Raw genomic sequence first — 21,124 nt, forward strand, 5'->3', positions numbered from 1 at the left:
GAGTTTGGCTTATAGAAAGAAATAATCTGCAAGAAATTAACAGTCATTAAGGTTGAGAGAACCATGTGAAGGTGGAGAAATAAATTTTCATTAAAACTAAGGAAAATCAAAAGGGGATCTATATTGCCTATTTTTCACATGTAGATAAATGAAGAAAGAAAGAAAATAATGATTAAATTTTTATATATTAAACTTATGAATTTGAATCACTTGATAATGCACACATTCCATGTGTAATTTATTTTAAAATAATCTATTAATTAGAAATGTAGTTTTGTGTCCCAATATCTATACTATCACTTTCATAAATATGAAAAATGTTAGATTCCACAATGTACACTATTCTTCTTATCACAGGAAAAAAAAACACTTAATCCTTGCTTTTTAATTGCTGTCAGAGCTGCCACTCCTCACCCACTACTGGCCTGGAGAGGTTCACATCATCTCTCAAATCAACCTGGGGTCCCTACTGCACACATTTATCTTTTTCATAGGTGATTACTACTTTATTATGCTTTTGGTTTTTAGTGATTCTTAGTCCAATAACCCACATAAATATCTCATATCTTAGAGAACAGAGGGTTGGCATCAAAACACCTGGAAATAAAACCCAATAATAATAAACTCAGTTTTTTGATACAGGTAAAAAAGAGGTTGTTTTAGTTTTGTTTCTTAACATAGGGAGGCATTAATTCAAGTATGTAACATGTTCTTAAATAATTGGAATGGGAATGACAGTACAATACATTTGACTTTACTTTCCTGTGTTGTTCATATATAAATACACTGCATGTATATCTCTACATCATGTAGAATACAATGTTGAGATCATAATTAGAATAATCAGCATAATATGTCAAAATATATTGTAGAGTCCTATATAACTAAAAAGAACAAATTCTAAAAGATTCTAAAAATATACTAAGGTGTTTATTCTCTACCTATTATCTCATTTGTATGAAGAAAAAATAAAACTTCCTATCTTTTAGCAAAACAAAATTTAAAAAAGATTAAATTAGTCATCACCTCTAGGTTTCCCAACTGTCATTTATCTTGACTTACATATTCCCATTTCCACAGGGACAGTTAATATAGAGACAGCCACATAATTGCCCTAGAAGCCTACCACTTGGTAAAGATTAGTGCAGGTGATCCTTCTTGTGCCTTCTAGGATTTTATCACACACATCCCTGTGACTATGCTTTTATCTTTAAGGGTAGGCTGACTAATACTCCCCTGTAACTGTGGTTATATATGAATTCTGATGACTCTTATTTATAGAGAGCTGACCTATTCTCAGGGTTGTGGTGAGAATCAAAATGATATTTCCTAAAATGCCTCATATTTTCCCCAATTTTTATTGGTGCATTATAGCTATACACAATGGTGGGGTTTGTGGTTACTTATTGATCTATACACAAAATATAGCAATATAATTTGGCCAATACAAGTTCCTGGCACCCCTAATTCCTTCCACCCTTGTTCACTTTTTCCTACTGATGTCCCTTTCATTTCCATGGGATATGCCACCAATTCATTTCCTTTTTCCTATAAACATTCCATAAATGAGATAAAACATATAGACTGTATATTTTTTCCATCTAAGTTCATCTGGGATATCAGTCTTAATTTTGTTTTGTTTTTTTCCTTGACTTGTCGTTATCTGATTTTGTTAGAGGTTTCAATTTTATGGAATAATTTAAGGAGTATTGGCACTCACTATCTCTTCTGTAATGGTTTGGTAGATCTCAGCTGGTGATCCACTCAGTCATGAATTTTTTCTTTCTTGGAAGGCTTTTATTACTGCTTTCTTTCTCATTACAAGTAATTGGTGTGTTTATGTTTTCTATTTCCTTTTGATTTAGTTTTTCAGTTCATATGTATCTAGAATGTATTCATTTCTTCTAGATTTTTCAATTTATTGGAGTACAAATTTTCGGGATAGTCCCAAAATGACCCAGTTGATTTCTGTGACATCTATGGTGATATTTCTGTTTGTTGCTGTTACAAGGTATTAAACTCAGGGGTACTTGACCCCGAGGCACATTCCTAGCCCTATTATGTGTTTTATTTAGACACAGTGTCTCATTGAACCATAGCTGAGGCTGGCTTTGAACTTGCAATCATCCTGATTGACTCAGCCTCCTGAGTAGCTGGGATTACAAGTGTGTGCCACCACACCCAGCTTGATTTCTCCTTCTTCATTTCTTAACTCTTTTTCTAATGGTTATGTTTGCCTAAGGCCTTGTCAATGTTGTTTATTTTTTCCAAGAGCCAACTCTGTTTCATTAATCCTTTATTTGCTTTTTTATTGTTAACTTCATTGATTTTGGATCTCATCTTAATTATTTTCTTCCTTCTAATGGTTTTTGAATTGGTGTGATCTTCTTTTTCAAGGGAATTGAGATGCCTAAGTAGTTTGTTTATTTGAGATCTTTCTGATTTTCTTATCTAGGTACTCATATATCTAAAGTTTTTTTCATAGCATCCCAGAGGTTCTTTTTTGTATGCCAATAGGCTCATTGGAGTTAAGGAGTTTTTATATTTTTTCCAGCAGAGATACACAGTGTGACAACAAAATCACAAAATAAATGCAAGACCCTAACAGAGAGATATTCTCTCAGTGCAGAGCACCCTGCATTATTTGATTTGTAGAATGATAATCTTGTTAAGGATTATCATTCACAGTAGGAATGTGGTGTTTTTAGATTTTCCTCAAGCAGGACCTCATTTCCACTCAGGTTCAGGTAATAGTCATCTCCCTCTCTGATTCCTATGGAAGGAGCCAATTGAATCTTTACTCTCAGGATCCTCTACGTTCTCACCACACTGCACTCTCCTCACACTGCACAATTGTCATATTTTCCTTTTCCTCCTGACTCCAAATTCCTCAATGGCAAAGTATCTTTATTATCATCTGGTTACTTTGGGACAGAGCAGAGGCATGGTCATGGATATCGGTGGACTGACAGTGATCAGACTTTCAGGTGGATGCCATCAATATAATGTGCACTAAGACAGTGAGTCTGCCTAGTGAGCAGCAGGAGGCTCTGTGGGACTGTCTCCATCTGCACAGCTGTGCATTTCCCAAGCAAAAGGATGGATGGTGGAGCTGCACTCTGTGGTGTCGATGCAGCAATTTTGTCCTATCTGAGGTTGGTCCTAGCACTGCCTCCTGAGGTGCTTCCTGCCAGACTCCCATAAACCAGCACCTGAATGAATGCATGCAGAGGGGTAGGACAGGAAATGGATAGGACCACATTTGCCTCTATAACTCCTCCCTGTGAGACCAGTGGACAGGATAAGAGAGGTCACAGGTAGATCACTCCAGTTTGGACCTCAGTGGGATGTGTTCACAATGGCCTGGGGTTCTATACTCTGAAATTGTCAAATTTCTCAAGAAGGAGTAGAACCCACCACCTTAGATCTTCTAGCAACTCAAACTTGATGCCATATGCTCAACCTTGAGTATCTGTGTTTGCAGTTTCCTTGTCCTAGTCTAGGCTGACTCATCCATTTTCCCTCTCCACAAGACTCACATGCACCATGAGACTTGGATTTAGTGCTGGTGACCTTGGAATACACTAGCACCAGTAGAAGCCAGGAAGCTGAAGCCCTTCCCACATTCCCAGTGTCTCCTTTATTACTAATCAGACTCAAATAAACAGCAGGGCATGAGGATCACCAGCCACTTCTCTGGACTAAATGATAAATCAGCTAATGAAGGTATTCTGCACATCTGTGGACCACAGAATAAAGATGAGGCTTTTATTGTAATATTTGGCATGACAACTCTAAGCCTTACACAGTGTTCCAGACCCATAGAGAAGAGATAGTAAACCCTCCAATGAATTCTCTCTGCTTGGTGCAGTCACTGTTGCACTGCTTGGGACTACATATAGCTCAGGTGATGACTTTTGTTCTCATTACTTCAATCATCATCTGATTTTTCTAGGATCAATATGTGGGAAATGTCTTCCTCTTTTCTTCATTATAAGAAATTGATTTAATCCAATGGTAATAACTTCTTATCGTACAATATTATTTCTCAGAGTTCAGTTTCTCTCCAGGGAGTAAACAGAGAGAAAGTAGGTGGTTAGCCCATGATTTTCCTACCAGAATCGAGACCTGACTCAGAAACATATGGATTCTGAAAGCCTCTGGGCAGCACTAGGTGTAGCACACTTGCAGCCCTTCTGACCAGCTTAAGAATTAGGTTACCTACTCCTGTAACTGCTAGTTCCAGTCAGTCTCTGAGAACTATTCTTCTCCCTATAGGCTCAGAAAAATTAAGTTCTATATCTTCAATGATGATGACCAAACAGTTTCTTTGATAGTGAGATGATAATATGTTAGTACAAACTGAGCACAGAGACTACTAGCAACACATACCCCTCTTAATCAGGCTCTAAATTCACCATCTCTGTTCTGCACAAAAACAATCTTCTGCTCATACCAGGACTTCAGTGAGATAAGGAGCATACTCAAATAAAGAAAATCCATCCTACAAGAGCATTAAAGAAAGATCAGAGAGATGTTGTGTCCTAACCCTGGTGGAAGCTAGGGTTTGAGGACACCATGCCAAAGCCTGGCCTCCCTTCCTTACCCTCTCTCTGCAAACATCACTGACTATAGGGATTATGGATGTGCATCATCAGGAGCACTTTCCCTGACCTAGGATAGTCTGCCCTGTCCTGTGCTCTTACACAAGCATCATATCCCATCCAGGTTTCTCTATCAAGTCACCCTAAACTGATGTGCTTATAAACAACAGATATAATTTTTACTCTTGATGGAGGCTGGTAAGTCCAAGATCAAGTGTTGCCATATTTGGTGTCTGCTGGTGGCCCATTCTATGGTTCACACGTGGCTTCTTCTCATTGCATTTACACATGGTACACAGCCACCTTCTCAATCCTCTTCTTTAAGGACACCAATCCCATTCATGAGGGTTCTGCCCCCTAAAGGGGCCCTTTTTCATGAAGCAATCAGGCATTGTATTGTGATTACAACATGTACATTTTGTGGGGAACCAGACGTTTTTATCATGCCATATAGTAACTGCACCTTTCCATGATGACTCCAGGGATGTGAACATTGATTCCATTCTTGGGCCATGTATCACCCCTAACTATCTAGGGATCTTCCTACCCAATACTGTTGCTTTCATGGACTCTTACCCAATTAGTTCAAGAAGAAATAGACTATTTTTGTGAGGTCAAGGGGAATTCACCTAGAGCATAGGCCTTCAATTTTACCCAGCTTCCCTGGCCCAGGCTTAATCTTAACATTGGGATGTTGAGAATACAGAAAACTTTCTACCCTTGCTGAGTTCCTTCTCGTAAATGTCACTATAAAGTCTTACCAAGGTGGACAGCACAGGACATGGTGATATTTGCATTGTATATGGTACACAATAAAGGCAATCACTATTCTGGAATATATACATTTTTACATGATGGGCCAGCTAAGGAAATATGGGGAGGGGAGTCATCTCCCTTGTGTTGATGGAGAGCTCATTTTGTTGGGATGGTAACTGACCATGTGGTGATGAGTCTTTTTTGAGTATCACACAAGCCCGAAATACTTAAGTGTGCAGGGAACATTGGTTAGAGATCAGCTGTGCTCTCTTTGATTTTCTTCACTATGTAGACACTGTTTGAAAACCAGTTGGGCCCAATCATTATGAATTAACATGATTAACATCATATGAATCTGAAGACTGTTATCAGGTGATGCACAGCTCTAGGGATCATTGAGGGAACATTGTGTTCATATGCCAGCACTGAGGGACTTCTCTGAGTCCTGAATGTAACTGCAGCACTACATCCAGGGTACTTCCAATTGTAGACACATGTCTGGGCACCTTTGGTGGGTTATTGTCCTGGAAAATAGGGGAAACTTTTTTCTTCAATGTCATTTCCCCAGACTGAGGAAGATGACACAGCAGAGAATTCTAAGGGAGAAATGTCTTGACTTTGTTCTTCAGCCTGAGGGTATCAATTAGAATAGATTTGGAGGGTCTCTATATTTCTTGTTCCACATACAGAAATCTGACAAGTGGAGTAGGGCATCACCTAAGACAATTAGTTCATCAAAAATTACATAACTGACACAATTGTGTGTGTCAGTGTGTGTGTGTGTGTGTGTGTGTGTGTGTGTGTGTGTGTATTCAAGGCTGGGATTCTAACTAGAATAAGACATATTTCATGTTTACATACATATGTCAAAAATCTGTTCTACTCTATTTCATGTATACTTAAAAAGAAAAAGAATTAAATTAAATTTAAAACATTACAACCCATAAATTCCACTTCTTCATAATATAATACTTTCTCTGCTGAAATTTTAATGTAATTGGCATATACTAATTAAATTTTTAAAATTATAATCAGAGTTTCCAAAGTTACACATTTTATGGCACAAGAAAATTTTCCAGGTACTATAAATTGAAAGGGAATATACTACTCTGAAGGAACAGAGGTTGTGAATTTGTGCTGACCTCTATAGGTGTTTATTACCTCTTATTACCTCTATAGGTGCTTATTTAAAAATCAAAGCTGAAAATAAAAATCAAAAATCAAAGTTGTAGCAGAGAACCACTGATAGGGCCAACAATAATAGCAGAGGTTCCCTGGATTAGAGTTATCTTGGGGTCAAGTAAGAAACTCTATGCCATACAAATAATTCTGAAAATTTGTGACATATTATTATAGATTTGAAAGATTCACAATCTAAGAATATAATTCTAGATAGTAGACAGTTTCACTTTCTACAGCCACGATGGCATAAGAAATTGTGCATTCCTCCCATCTCAAAGAATAAAAATATGGACACAATGTATAACACAGCCTTTTAGAATACAGGAAACTCAATAGCACAGCAGAGCTTGGGGATAAAAAGAGTGGCTTAGTCAAAGTGAGGAGGGAAGGCACAGACCTAATTTCAAGACAGGTGGAGCATCTGATACACATATGATAGAGAAAGAAATCAGGCATAGTCCTTAATCAACTATTCAATCCCTCAAATACCCTTGTTAGAAAAGATGAGACGAAATATTGATGGGTTTCTTCTGAGTCCATAGAAAAAAAATGTTTCTGCATATGGATTGGATGAAGGAGGTTGATTACTAAGTGTCCAAGAATGCATGCCCAGGTTGGATTTTATTCTATTACAATCTGGCTCAACAGGAGATCTATACCTGTAAGTCTTATGATTCACTGTGCTTTCTAACATTATAGTTAATTTAACAGTTAAAAGAAGGAGATTAAAATGCAGTTTAAAGAAGGAGATTAAAATGAAGCGCACTTAGATGGCAATCATGAGAATAGGTTTATTTATAAACAAATATTACAAAACTGTAATAATATATGTATATGGTAGATTATATGCCCATGAAGTCATAAGGAGTTTGCAGCCTCTTCAATGGGAGACCTTAATTCCTTAAGTTATCATTTTTCCCATGATTTTGTGCTTTCCATAATACAGAAAAACTTCTGAGAGGGAGAGAGAATGGAAGCATATAAAAATTGCACTATTTAGGAATCCAACCTTCAATATATAGACAGTTACTGATGAGCTACAGAAACCTGTTGGGCTCTCAAAATGTTGGACCATGAAAAGGTTTGCCCTGTGACCAGCAGGGGACACTATGAGACTATCCTGTGGTCCCTACTCAGCTGCTCAGTAAGGACCATTCACTCAAAGGAGTCCTGGCCTGGAGGAGGGGCCCTGAATTAACTGAAGGGGACTTACCAGTGTGTTAAGTCTGTCATAGCAGGGTCCCCTGAGCAGAGAACTATGTCTTGTCTCAGCAGTCCTTTCTCCCAAGGTTCCCCCAAGTGGTAAAGGAAACCTTCATTCTATTTAGACTATAGTTTGAGCTGAACTCCACCACCAGGCTGGGGTGGGGTGAGGTTCCTGGGGAAGTCATGATGAAAATATTTGCATGAAAAGCCCCTCCTCTATAGAAAGAGAGAAAGAAAAGGAGATCTGTGGCAACTCACCTCCACTGTGGGACACAGGAAGTTGTGCCTACCATGGCCTGGACTCCTTTTCTCATCCTGCTGCTCTCTCACTGCATAGGTAGGAAAAACCTTCAGTATGCAGTTCTCTATTCACTGTTTGCATCAATTCTTCAGGTATGAACCTATGAGAAGTTTCACCACGGACACTATCCTATCTGTTTTTCTCTGTTTGTAGGTTCCCTCTCCCAGCCTGTGCTGACTCAACTGCCATCTCTCTCTGCATCTCCGGGAGCATCTTCCAAACTCACCTGCATTCTGAGCAGCGGCTTCAGTGTTAGTAGCTACAGGATATATTGGTACCAGCAGAAACCAGGGAGTCCTCCCAAGTATCTTCTGAACTATTACACAGAGTCAGACAAGCACCAGGGCCAGGGCGTCCCCAGTCGTTTCTCTGGATCCAAAGATATTCTCAGCCAATGCAGGTGTTCTGCAGATATCTGGGCTCCAAGTTGAAGATGAGGCTGACTATTACTGTGCGTTGTGGCACAGTAATGCTTTTCACAGTGAAACAGGCAGATGGGGAAGTGGGACAAAAACCAACTTGCCCCAGTTTCTGACCTATGTACTCATGTTTTGATATTAAAATATATTAATTTACACAATTATAAATCTCTCTCGCACTGCACTTCTTTCCCAGTGTTTCATAAATAATTATAAAGACTGAAATAATCCTCAAACCAATGCAAAATAGAGCTAGAATCTGAACAGTATTTTGCTGGCATTCTATATATGATATCAAATTCTGCCATATCTAGAAGGCAGCCCCCAGTGAAGTCTTCTTCAGTTCTTGAGTGTGCCAAGGTGCATACTACACTCCAGCACCCCCTTCCCAACTTTTAGACATCACACTGATTCCAAGGACCTTTCTTAATACCACTCAAAGTTCACAGCAGGGACAGCACCAGGCCTTGCTCAGAGTACTCTGGAAAAATAAAACTAAATAAAGATAAGATTTAAATATGATTGGTGTGGGAGGAAAAAGATCAAGGGATATCTGACTGAGAGTGATGAAGTTTAAAGATTTCGTCATCTAATAGTTTGTCAAATACAGTCCAGTCAGGAGAACCTAATCTCAGGGACAGGGAGTGGTGTAGACTCAAGAAAGGCTGTAGGAAGAATGTGCACACCCTTGGTGTTGGCATCCTGTGAAAGGTGAGGGACCCTCAGCTCTCAGGAGTGGGAACCTTGTGTCTATGTTTCTCTTTGACCATTCATTGTGATTCACTGCTAGAAACTGAGTTCCTTGAGAACTTGGGTTTTTTTTCTCATTTGTCACTGCCTTCTAAACAGCCTGATGGCTGCCACAAAGGACAAAGTCAATGAGTGTTTGTAAAATGAATATTCACTTAATAAGAAATCCTAAGGGTGAGAGTAGATTTGAGGAAAAATTGATTTGTGGATATTCTTGGTTTCAGTTGTTTGAAGAAGAGATGTTAAATAAGAAACTTAACCTCATAAGCTGGAGAACAGGAGAGGGATATGGAGGACTGCATCCTGTTTATGGTGAGCAGTAGGAAAGACTAGATCATATGAGTTCATGTGGAGACAGTGGATGAGGACTTGTTGTGACTTCAGGTTCTGAGTAAAGAAACCACAGGAGCAGTTAGATAATGGAGATAAGTCTGAGCACAGAGGACAGATCCTGTGAGCCAATGCACCACATAGCAAGGAATGATATATGAACACATAGTAACATTGAAATTATCTAAGAACTACTGAGTTATGCATCAACAAAATGTTAAACAGATATTAAATTATTTGTTACAATATAAGTAAATCTAATATTTAACCAGTCAATTCACAATCCCACAAAAAATTCTCATAGGGTAATTTTAGAAAAAGAAAAAGAAGTTTGTGAGCTTGCCATCCAAAGAACAGATGATTCTATACTGGATGGAGGGGCTGGTTGAAGCAATGAATGATTGGTAGAGAATGGATGTGCTAGTGTGTACTTGGTTATTATATAACATGGTGTTTGATTAAACCCTGCATCAGCCAACAGTACATTCTACTGAGCTTTTGTCCACTTTACCAATATTAAAACAGCTAAATTCACTAAAACATGGAAGATATAAATACAAACCAATTGACATTTAAGTAGTTGAAATCCATTGATGAATTCAGAATGAATGGAACATGAAAAATATCTGCATGTTTTAAAAGTTATTCTGGAAAGCTACATTTATTTTGCCCTCTAAAAACACACCTTCACATATAGAGTAACAGAACTAGGATTGCTACTTATTTATTAAATCCTCTTTTTTGAAAAAGTCTAAAAGAAATGACAGGTTAACGGAGGCCACAGGATATATGGGAATTCTCTTCTTTCTATAAAATTTTCTTGTTAATCTAAAATTATTTTCAAAAATAAAGTGTACTAATTCAAACTAGTTATGATGATAGATATGTAGACTTTCTGGAACATGAATCCATGAAGATATTTGAATTACAAAGCATATTTTTTAGGCAAGCTAAAATTTTATGGTATCATTCACATATGTTTGCACATCTCATAGACAGGACTCTTTTGAGAGTGAGAAAGCACAGTAATAATGAATGAATCAGATTGTCTTAGAATTATACCATGAGGCTTTTAAGTAGAAACAATAATCTGATGAGCTGCAGAAACCAGTTGAGTTCCCAGGGCTCAAGTGCCATAGTAAGAAAAAAGTTGGGTTTTCAAGTTTCTGGGTCATAGTGTTTGGTGTGTCCTGTGACCAGCAGGGGAACCTGTAGGGATGCCCTGTAATCCCTACCTGTCTGCTTAGTAGGCCCATTTATTCAGAAGATAATTGGCCTTGCAACTGTGTCCTGTGACAACTGATGGGGACTCTCAGAGGCTGTACCCTCTCTGGTCTGGCACAATTCCCTGAGCAGCAACCTTTATCTTTTCAAGAGACTTGGGCAACCATGACCCTGACATTTGCGCAAAGAGTCTCTGATAGAGAGTGGGAAAAGAAAGGAGGACTGGGACAATTCAGCCTCACTGAAGGAATTAAGGGAATGTTTCCACCATGACCTGAGCTCCTCTCCTCTTGCTGTTCTTCTCTTACTGCATAGGTAGGGACAGGCCTCAAGTGTCCAGATTCACCTCCTGAGCTTGTGTTAGTTCCCTTTAGCTTTTATCTTGCAAGGAGCTTAACTCCAGTTCTAGCCTCATTTACCATGACTGTGTATATTTTCAGGTTCCCCCTCACAGTATGTGCTAATTCAGTGAGGAAGATCACTGTATCACAGGAAACATCAGCTAGACTCACCTGCATTTGACCATTCATGTCACTGTTGGAAAGTACTGGATATATTGGTAACAGCAGAAGCAATGAGCCCTTTGTGGCATCACCTGGTTTCAAGTCAGACTCAGTCAAACAACAGGGCTGCAACATCCCTAGACACTTCTCTGAAACTAAAGATGCCTTGGCCAATGCACAAATGAAGTTCATCTACTGACTCTAGCCTGAGAATAATGTTATTACTTTACCATATGGAAGAACTAACACTGTGCTCTAGATCCATGTGAGGCATAAAGCTGTCTGGGCCTGTTAGGGTTTCTGATTAGGTATAAATAAAGGGATGACTTCCTTCTCCAGATCTCCATCCAGCACCTGATGCTCCCCCAGACAAGTATATATGAACTTATAGATTAACTTATAGATTAATTCACTGCTCATGTAATTTCAATTTACTAATTTTTATTTATTTTTTTAGAGAGAGTGAGGGAGAATTTTTTAATATGTATTTTTTAGTTTTCAGTGGACACAACATCTTTGTTTGTATGTGGTGCTGAGGATCGAACCCGGGCTGCATGCATGCCAGGTGAGCACGCTACCGCTTGAGCCACATCCCCAGCCCTCAATTTACTAATTTTTATATCAGCAGAAGTGACTTGGTTGAACATAAAATTTTTTTTCAGTATATAAATTGGAGAAAGTTTACAGAGGTTATTTTGGCCATGCCCAGTTCAGATTCTAGAAGTGACTCAGAGATGAATCTGAGCTAAAATTTACAACTAAGATTCAAGATACAATACCAACATGGAAAAGGAATGATGTCCTTTGTTCTAATAACACAGCTTCATGAAGTTTAAAATAAGAGCAATATAGTTTATATTATCATCACTATAAAGTAATTCTGAGCATATCAGAAAATATCTAAAAGTATTTAAACAAAATTCTAAGGCACTGCCAGAGAAATAAAAGACAACTTAAAATAGCAGACATTCCTTATTTGTGCATTGAAACGCTCAAAGTGGTTACTATAGTTTTTTACAATTAATCCAAAAACAATTCCTTGAAATGTCTTTGAGAAAAATATATCTGTAGTAATAGGAAATTTTCTCAGCAAAGAAATGAAAATTATAATTAAAAGTATCAATGAAACAAAAGCCCTGGGAAAAGACTATTCAAGTTTGATGTGGCCTGACTCTCTGAGCAAAGGGAGGAAGTTGAATTTTGAATCCAGAGACACATGTTTTGTTCTAGGTGATCAAGGACAGATCAGCTCTTTCAAGGAAGGGGCACAGACCAAGTGTGGGAAACACCCCACACTGAAGCTATTGGTCAGGTGCCAAATAAACGTGACAGGTGCTCCAGAAGAAAGTGAGATGGTGGCAGAGTCAGATCAGGCTGGGCAAAGGAAACTTCAGACACAGCCACTGATGATCATTTGGGAAGAAATGAGGGTTAAACTGCTTAAGGGTCTCTGTTGGTGAGAACTTCCCCAGGTTTCCAAAGCTTGGCACTACCTGTGCGATGAAAGAGGAGTATGAGGAAGAGAAGAGTCCAGGTCATAGTGGACACAGCCCTGTGAAGCCTCAGGGTAGGGATGGTTAGTGCACGCTACTTTTGTGATCTCTAATTGTCTGGAAGTGGAGGGCTGTTCACACAGAATTGTTTCCCTACTGGTGAGCTCTGCTCCACACTGAGTCCCTCTAAACAAAGAACTTGGTTCTATAGACAGAAAGAATTGTGGGTACACAGTGTGCAGATACTGAGAGAACCTCACAGTATGCCCTGCTGCTCACTGGACAGATTTCAGTTTCCCACTAGAAATAGTGTTACTGGAATCTGCCTGGAAGTCTGGTCACTGGTCAGTCAACAGACTTCAATAGACAAACTCTCCTCTGTCACAATGGAGATAATAATAATAAAAAGCTGCTGCCACTGTGAAATTCATAGATTCTAGGAGAATAACATGGGGGATAAGGTTCTTGTATCATACCAGAAGACAGCATAGAGGAGAGAATTCAGAGGGTTGGGAACAAAGACCTGGATAGTTCCTTCCACAGGGACCAGGAAGAATGCAATTGTATCTACATCTGAGTGGAAAGTGGGTTCCTGAAATGATCATACATATTAAATGGCATGGTATGTAGAGAGAATGGCAGAATACATCATGAACAAGAGCATTAAGCAAATGTAACAGAAATGTAAAACTTGCATGTATACAGGTCCCTATATGTCATAATGAGGTGTAGTGCTTGAAGTAAAGATTATAAGCACAAGACAAGATTGATGAAACAGTGCACAAGCAACAAGATGTGAAGTGGGAACGTGAAAAAATCTTCTTGCTATTAGTAAAACACTTCTGGTCATTTATTTAGATTTTGTGCCTGTCATTTTCAAGGGATCCTTTAAGTACATTAAGCCTGGTGAATAATAAAAAATGGAAATCAGGACGCTAATTTTGTGGCCATATTGGTAAGAATATCAAGGTCTTTATAGTACAAAACCCAGGGATAGATCACAGCTAATGGCAACCATGAAGTTGTTTCAGTGGGCTCCTGTCACTGCACTAACAACTCTCTCTGGCCACCCCATTGTCACTCAGCTTGGATTTTGGAGGGCTCCTCACCCACGTTTTTCTGAAGACTACCATGTAACTTAATATTTACAGTTCCTGTGTGATACAGTACACACCATTGGAAAAAAATATTCATCATCAAACCTTCTTCATACTGTGACAGGCATTTTGAATTTTTTGTAATTTATTGAAATTCTATATTTTATTTACTGGACTTTCAGTAGCAATTGACATAACTCTGGTAAATGCATTTATTGGTGAATCTAAATTATCAGAAATTTTAGAAGGTTATATTCCAGAACACTGGGAATATTAAAAGCATCCTATATCAAGATGGATGACTCATACTTTCTTTGACTACTCTGAAAAAAAAGCTACTCTTCACATTGAATCTGAAAAGGATGAATTACAGTTCAAGGAGCTGGAAGTTCAACGGTTGGTTTGGGAGAGAAGCAATGGGCCCTGGGAACAATATCCAACTATTGACAAGGCATTTATTGATCATTCTTCAAAGCAACTCCCAATAACTAATTTATTTCATTAAATACAAACTCTAGGGCTGGTGTTGTGGTTTAGAGGTAGAATGCTGGCCTAACATGCATGAGGCACTCAAGTTTGAAGTTTGATTCCCAGCACATCATTAAGAAAAAAACCCAATTAAACTCAATGTATCCTCCTCAGTGGAAAATAATTTAATAAATATATGTAGTCTGTATTTTTGCTCTATAATGAATAAAAGAGCTTCTTCCATTAAAACAAAACAGAAAAGAAAAATCTGAGATAGATTTTGAGATGTTTTTTCCTTAGAAATTGATTCAACCTTCTTCTTTCTTAGTACTTCTAATCCTGCTCTTGAAATAAGCCCCACAGGTCCACTAGCTTCTTTTTCAATCTAATTATTACATTTTCTTTATTTTTCCTAGAATTTCTTCATTTTCAGTGAATCCAGTAAGTTACATAGTATAATAATTGTTCTCAGTGTTACAAGCCCAATGAGCCAACCTTGGGAAGAATCAGAAAGAAATAAACATGACTTTTTGCCAAGCCTCGAAATTGGGTTCATGGTCTGCATGTCCCTGTTATTAGTTAATGAACCTCTTATTTTATACAGTTTGTATATGAGACACCTTTCCCCTGAGAATTCTACCAATTGGGGTTAGTTGTGTCCTGTTCTCCCTGAGAAAGTCCAAATTCAAATCTGAAGACTGAAAGAGAGAGGAGGCTGCCCCTCAGTATAGTTTCCCTCTTCCCTTCGGCAGGGAGCAGGCAGTGATCAGGAGTCTGGTTGAGGAAGAGTCCTTTATAAGGACCAATGTGTCACCTGGTCACAGGCAAGGTGAACCTTGGCCTGGGCATCAGGGGACACTCTGGGACAAGCCCTGAAGGTCTGTGAAGCTCTCAGCTGAAAATTCTGATCTCTACTCAGGTCTCAATGCGACCAGCACCTGAATCTAATTTGGATGCTTGGGGATCTGCAAGCCCACCCCTACCAGAAATGACAACAATATATTGTCATACCCACAGGCTGAAGGTTGAATTTCCTTAGCCAGGCAAAGGCAAAAACATATGCATAAAAGGCCCCTGTAACACCCCCGGCAACTTAAGGTGAATAAAAGACTCTGGTACCTTGTGTTGGTCTCAGAAGACCTCTGGGGTATATGCACCATGGCCTGCACCCCATTCCTCCTCCTCACCCTTCTCCTTCACTGCTCAGGCCTGTATTGTCTCAGCATAACAATCTTCAGCTTACTGATACTGCTCCTTAAACATATGCCAGAAAAACCATTTGCTCTGGTACTTTTACCTGATTTAATGACATTTTTCTGTTTTCAGGGTCCCTTTCCCAGTCTGTATTGAAACAGTCAGCCCCCACATATGCATTCCTGGGAGCCTCAGTTAAACTCACCTGTACCCAAGTATTGAGCACAGCATTCCATGGTATCAACAGCAGCCAGAAAAGACCCCTCAGTATGTGATGTATGTTAGCAATGATGGAAATATAGCAAGGGGAATGGAATCCATGACCACTGTTCAGACTCCAGTTTAGAGACAGACCACTATTTAACCATCTCCCACATCCATTCTGAGAATGAAGCTGACTAAATTTGTGGTGCATGTCTCAGCATTGTTGTGCCATATTGGTAAAACAGTGACCTAGAAATGGGGAGTGGGCCAAAAGTTGTTTCCTTCATTACCAAGTTTTAACACAGCTCTCAGGAAGTATATGCTTTCAACTTCAAAAATGGTGGATTTCTGAAGAATTTCATAATGAGATAGCCAGATATATTCTATCCATGGATAAGTTCCCTGGGAACTAAGTTGTTGGTACAGGTTCTGCTGCCCCTGCTGATCTGCTCATTGCTGCCACATGAGGTATAAGGACATTCTTCTTTCCAGATTCAAAACCTGGGCTCAGGACAACCATCAGTGCTGCCATATTGAGGTTCATTTCCATGACTACCACAGAAGACAGCTTGACTTCTTACCTAAGAAGTCATGAAATGTTATCAAGATGGTAAGAGGGTGCAAGAAAATTATCTAAACCTTAGATAATTGAATGTGAATATGATAAAAACTCGTACATATGACAAGAAAAGTTTTCAAGTGCTTGGCTATTTTTGAGATTCAATGCATTGGTTCTGGCACTGACTGGGGAGGAAGTATTGTCTTCAACAAAACTGAGGGAATCCATGAGAGTGTTCTGATAAGCTCTGACATATTTCAGAGACTCTAGAATTCCACTCACATGCTCAGGGCTATGTGGATGCCCAGGTCAGACATGAGAAAGTCTCAAGCTCTCTCTTCTGGCTGAAATTTAGAGTCGTTGCAAGAATAAAAGCAAGGTAAAGGCAGAGTTGAAAACTGATGCAGAGTTAAATGTGTACCCTAGAACGCACACCATCTTTGACAAAGGCTGAGAGAAGCATTGCCCCCATGCATTTAAAGAAATCTCTACTAATTTAACTACCAATGTAACTTACGGCAGACTTCTGTGATCACATATGCGAATAATTCAGAATTATATAATTAACAAAAAAGAAACAAAAAATTACAACGAAAATTGCAATGAGTACAATAACGACATAAACTCTCACAGAAAGAAATGTGATTTTGAATGTCTCTCATATTAATTAAAATCTAGAAAAAGGTTGCTCATTCATAGGAAAAAGAATCAAATCAAAACAAAGTAAAACAAAGAAAGAAATTCAAAAAAGTAGTGTATAGAAACTATCCCTAAAGAAACACAAAATCTGAGGTTACTTGGTGGAAATATCAAATCGGTTATCATAAATATCTATAAAAAATGATTAAATTGGGGCTGTGGATGTGGCTCAAGTGGTAATGCGCTCGCCTGGCATGTGCGGGGTGCTGGATTCAATCCTCAGCACCACATAAAAATAAAAAAGATGTTGTGTCCACCAAAAACTGAAAAATAAATATTAAAAAAATTCTCTCTCTCTCCTCTCTCTTCTCTCTCTCTCTCTCTCTCTCTCTCTCTCTCTTTAAAAAAAATAATAATATTAATTAAGTCAAAGAAACCATGACTATGACTATGATCACAGAGAAATATACTTGGAAAATACTTCATTAAATGCACAATATTAACATAGATATAATGAAGAATCCTTGAACCTAAAAAAGGTTAACTGATATTGCCCTTTCTGAAAAATCAGAAAAAAAAAATCTAAGATTTTTTTTAAATGTGCAGAACCTGTGAGACCCATGTGACATCATCACTGTACGTACAAACACAAAATGATATTTTCAGAAGAATAAATATGGGGAAAAGACTATTTGAAAAATAATAAGAAAGACCATCCAGATCTGATAAAAATAAAAATATGTCTACAAAGACCAATGACACATAGTAGACATTAATCAGAGCTTCTATCCTAGAGGCCTATGGAATTAATCATGAAGGGAAGAAACTTACTAAATTCTGTTGAGCTTTTTGAATCAAGACAATTATACAGAGAATATGTCAATTTATGTTTCCAGACTTGGAGCAATAAATGATAATAATTTCCTGCTTTTCCCGTAGGGAATCGGGGATAAAACCACATAATGAAACAACTGCTTTTCACACATACAACATTACAAAACTGAACTATAATGGCTATGGGACCTCAGAGAAAAGTATTTATCCACAAATACATACACACACGTGCACACACACACACACACACACACACACACACAAAATATATTCATGGACAAATCTACATGCCCTAATTTGTACACCAGTGAGTACATAAGAGTCATAGATTTATTTCTGGGTGACATTTTTTGGTTCTGCTGATCACGAGGGTGTCTTCCTGAGCTAAGAAAACAGAGATGAGTAGTCAGAGGTGCAGAGTTGCTGGGATTCTCAGACTGGGATACCAGAGAGCAGGTAGCAGCAAAGATCAAGATCTCTGTAACTCTGCAAATATTTTCTTTGGCTGAGAAAAATGTGGCAATACACAGGGTGACTCTAATTTAGAGACTAAGCTTTGGGAAAAGAGAAATAAATGTGTTCCCTTGGATTTCCTGCTTCTCCAGACATTTCAATAAAGGGCTAAATGCAAATATTCTTCTAGATTCAGTTTACACTATATTTAGCACAAGTAATTATAAGTACATTGTCATTCCTGCCCAAGCTTACAAGGGGTGATCCCACAGGATTATAACTCTAATGAGACACCAATGGTATCTGAAATCTTTCTTGCTTTTCAAATATACATAAAGGCTCCCTTATGGGCTGGACTGAAAAACCCTAAGACAGGAATTTTTTCTTAGTTCTTGCCTGTAGCCCCAACCCAAGTACAGAATCTCACACATGATTGATGCCACACAGTTCTCCATGTAGCCTTGTACCAACTCACTTCTCCATCATTTCTCCCTAGTGGTTTTCAAAATTAATTATGAAATATGTTGGGAAGACAACATCTTGAGATAGGGCTGTACTAGCCTGAACTAAGCTGAGTCTCCCCCTCCCCAGATAAAACCATATCTATGGTTGGTCTGCTTTGGGGGATCCTTCACCTGGGGTGTAAGTGAAGCAGATTTCCTCAGTCTTCTGGGACCAGCCTTCCCTGAGAACTAGGTTTCTCTCATGCAATTTCTGCCAATCTCTAAGTAATGAATTCACAGTATGTAACTTCCATATGGGTGCTCTGTCTGATTATATTCAGACAAGTTGGTAACCAATGCACAGTGAACCTGCTTTGAGGAACATTTCTGGTGAGAACACATTCACTAATGTCTTCTTAAAATGGACAACTAGATCCTACACATGATAGTCACACATTCACCTGCTTCCTGAAGACTCTTGTTCTGAGTCAGGCCAGAACATTCCACACTTTTTACTGTAGCCATGGAAGGCCGTTGCATAATTTGGATTTGACATGTCTTCTGTGTGTTAATGGCTTGATTCTCAGTTTGACATAAGAAGAATGTGGTGAATTGTCCTGCTATAAACATTGAAGTGACTGCATTACTATAGTATAAGTATACAGTTTAAGATATAGACCAATGAGTAGGATAGCTGGTTCAAAAGGTGGTTCCATTCCAAGTTTTCTGAGGAATCTCCATCCAGATTAGTTGCACAAATTTGCAACTCACCAAAAGCAATGTACTAGTGTGCCTGTCCCCCCACATCCTCAACAACATTTATTATTGTGTGTATTCTTGATAGATACCATTCTGACTGGTGTGCGATGAAATCTTTGAGTAATTTTGATTTTCCCCTTCAATGTTTATAGAAGCACAATTCACAATTGCTAAACTGTGGAAATGACATAGATGCCCTTCGATAGATAAATGGATAAAGAAACTGTGGTACCAATTCACAATAGCAAGACTGTGGAACCAACCTAGATGCCCTTCAATAGACGAATGGATAAAAAAAATGTGGCATTTATACACAATGGAGTATCACTCTGCATTAAAAAATGACAAAATCATAGAATTTGGAGGGAAATGAATGGCATTAGAGCAGATTATGCTAAGTGAAGCTAGCCAATCCCTTAAAAACAAATGCCAAATGTCTTCTTTGATATAAGGAGTGTAACTAAGAACAGAGTAGGGATGAAGAGCATGAGAAGAAGATTAACATTAAACAGGGATGAGAGGTGGGAGGGAAAGGGAGAGAGAAGGGAAATTGCATGTAAATGGAAGGAGACCCTCAGGGGTATACAAAATTCCATACAAGAGGAAGTGAGGGGAAAGGGGGAAAAATATAAGGGGGAGAAATGAATTACAGTAGAGGGGGTAGAGAGAGAAGAGGGGAGGGGAGGGGGGAGGGGGGGATAGTAGAGGATAGGAAAGGCAGCAGAATACAACAGACACCAGAATGGCAATATGTAAATCAATGGTTGTGCAACTGATGTGATTCTGCAATCTGTATACGGGGTAAAAATGGGAGTTCATATCCCACTTGAGTCAAAGTGTGAAATATGATATATCAAGAACTATGTAATGTTTTGAACAACCTACAATGAAAATTAATTTAAAAAGAATAAAAAAATTAAAAAAATAAAAAAATTAAAAAAAGAAACTGTGGTACATATACACAATGAAATATTACTCAGCATTAAAAGAGAATAAAAGTATGTCATTTGTAGATAAATAGATGGAGTTGTAGAATATCATGCTAAGTGTAGTAAGCCAATACCCCCAACAAAGGCCAAATGTTCTCATTTATAAGTGGGTATTCATTCATAATGGAGAGAGAAAAGTCATAGGAAAAATGGAGGAACTTTGGGCAAGGGGGAGGGAGGGTAGGTGCATAGGCACAGGAAAGATGGTGGAATGAGATGGACATCATTACCCTAGGTACATGTACGACTGCACATATGTTGTGACACTACATCATGTACAACCACAGAAATGTAAGTTGTGGTGCAATTGTGTACAATGAATTAAAATGCATTCTGCTGTCACATATACCTAGTATACCTAATTAATATTAAAAAAAAATTAAAAAAGAAAATAAAGTGGCAATAATATGTGCCAATGGTTAAATTTAAAAAAAAAAAGTACTTGGTGAAATGTCTTAACAGTTCAGGAGAGATAGGATATCAGGTCTTTGAGAGTATAATTTGAAGGAGATTGCAGATATCTGGTCTCTTCTTTTCTTCTCTCAAATTTGATTCCAAGGCACTGTGACAAAAAGAACTTCCTCTTTCTCATGCTCCCATGATAATGCAATGCCTTTGGATCATATGTTCAAAAGAAAGAGGCCAAATAACTAAGAGCTGAAACCCAGTATTGCTGGGTTAAGCACCTCTGGGTTCAATCCCTGGTATCAAAAAAAA

This window comes from Callospermophilus lateralis, chromosome 1 (assembly GCF_048772815.1).
Source record: "Callospermophilus lateralis isolate mCalLat2 chromosome 1, mCalLat2.hap1, whole genome shotgun sequence".
Lineage (NCBI taxonomy): Eukaryota > Metazoa > Chordata > Mammalia > Rodentia > Sciuridae > Callospermophilus > Callospermophilus lateralis.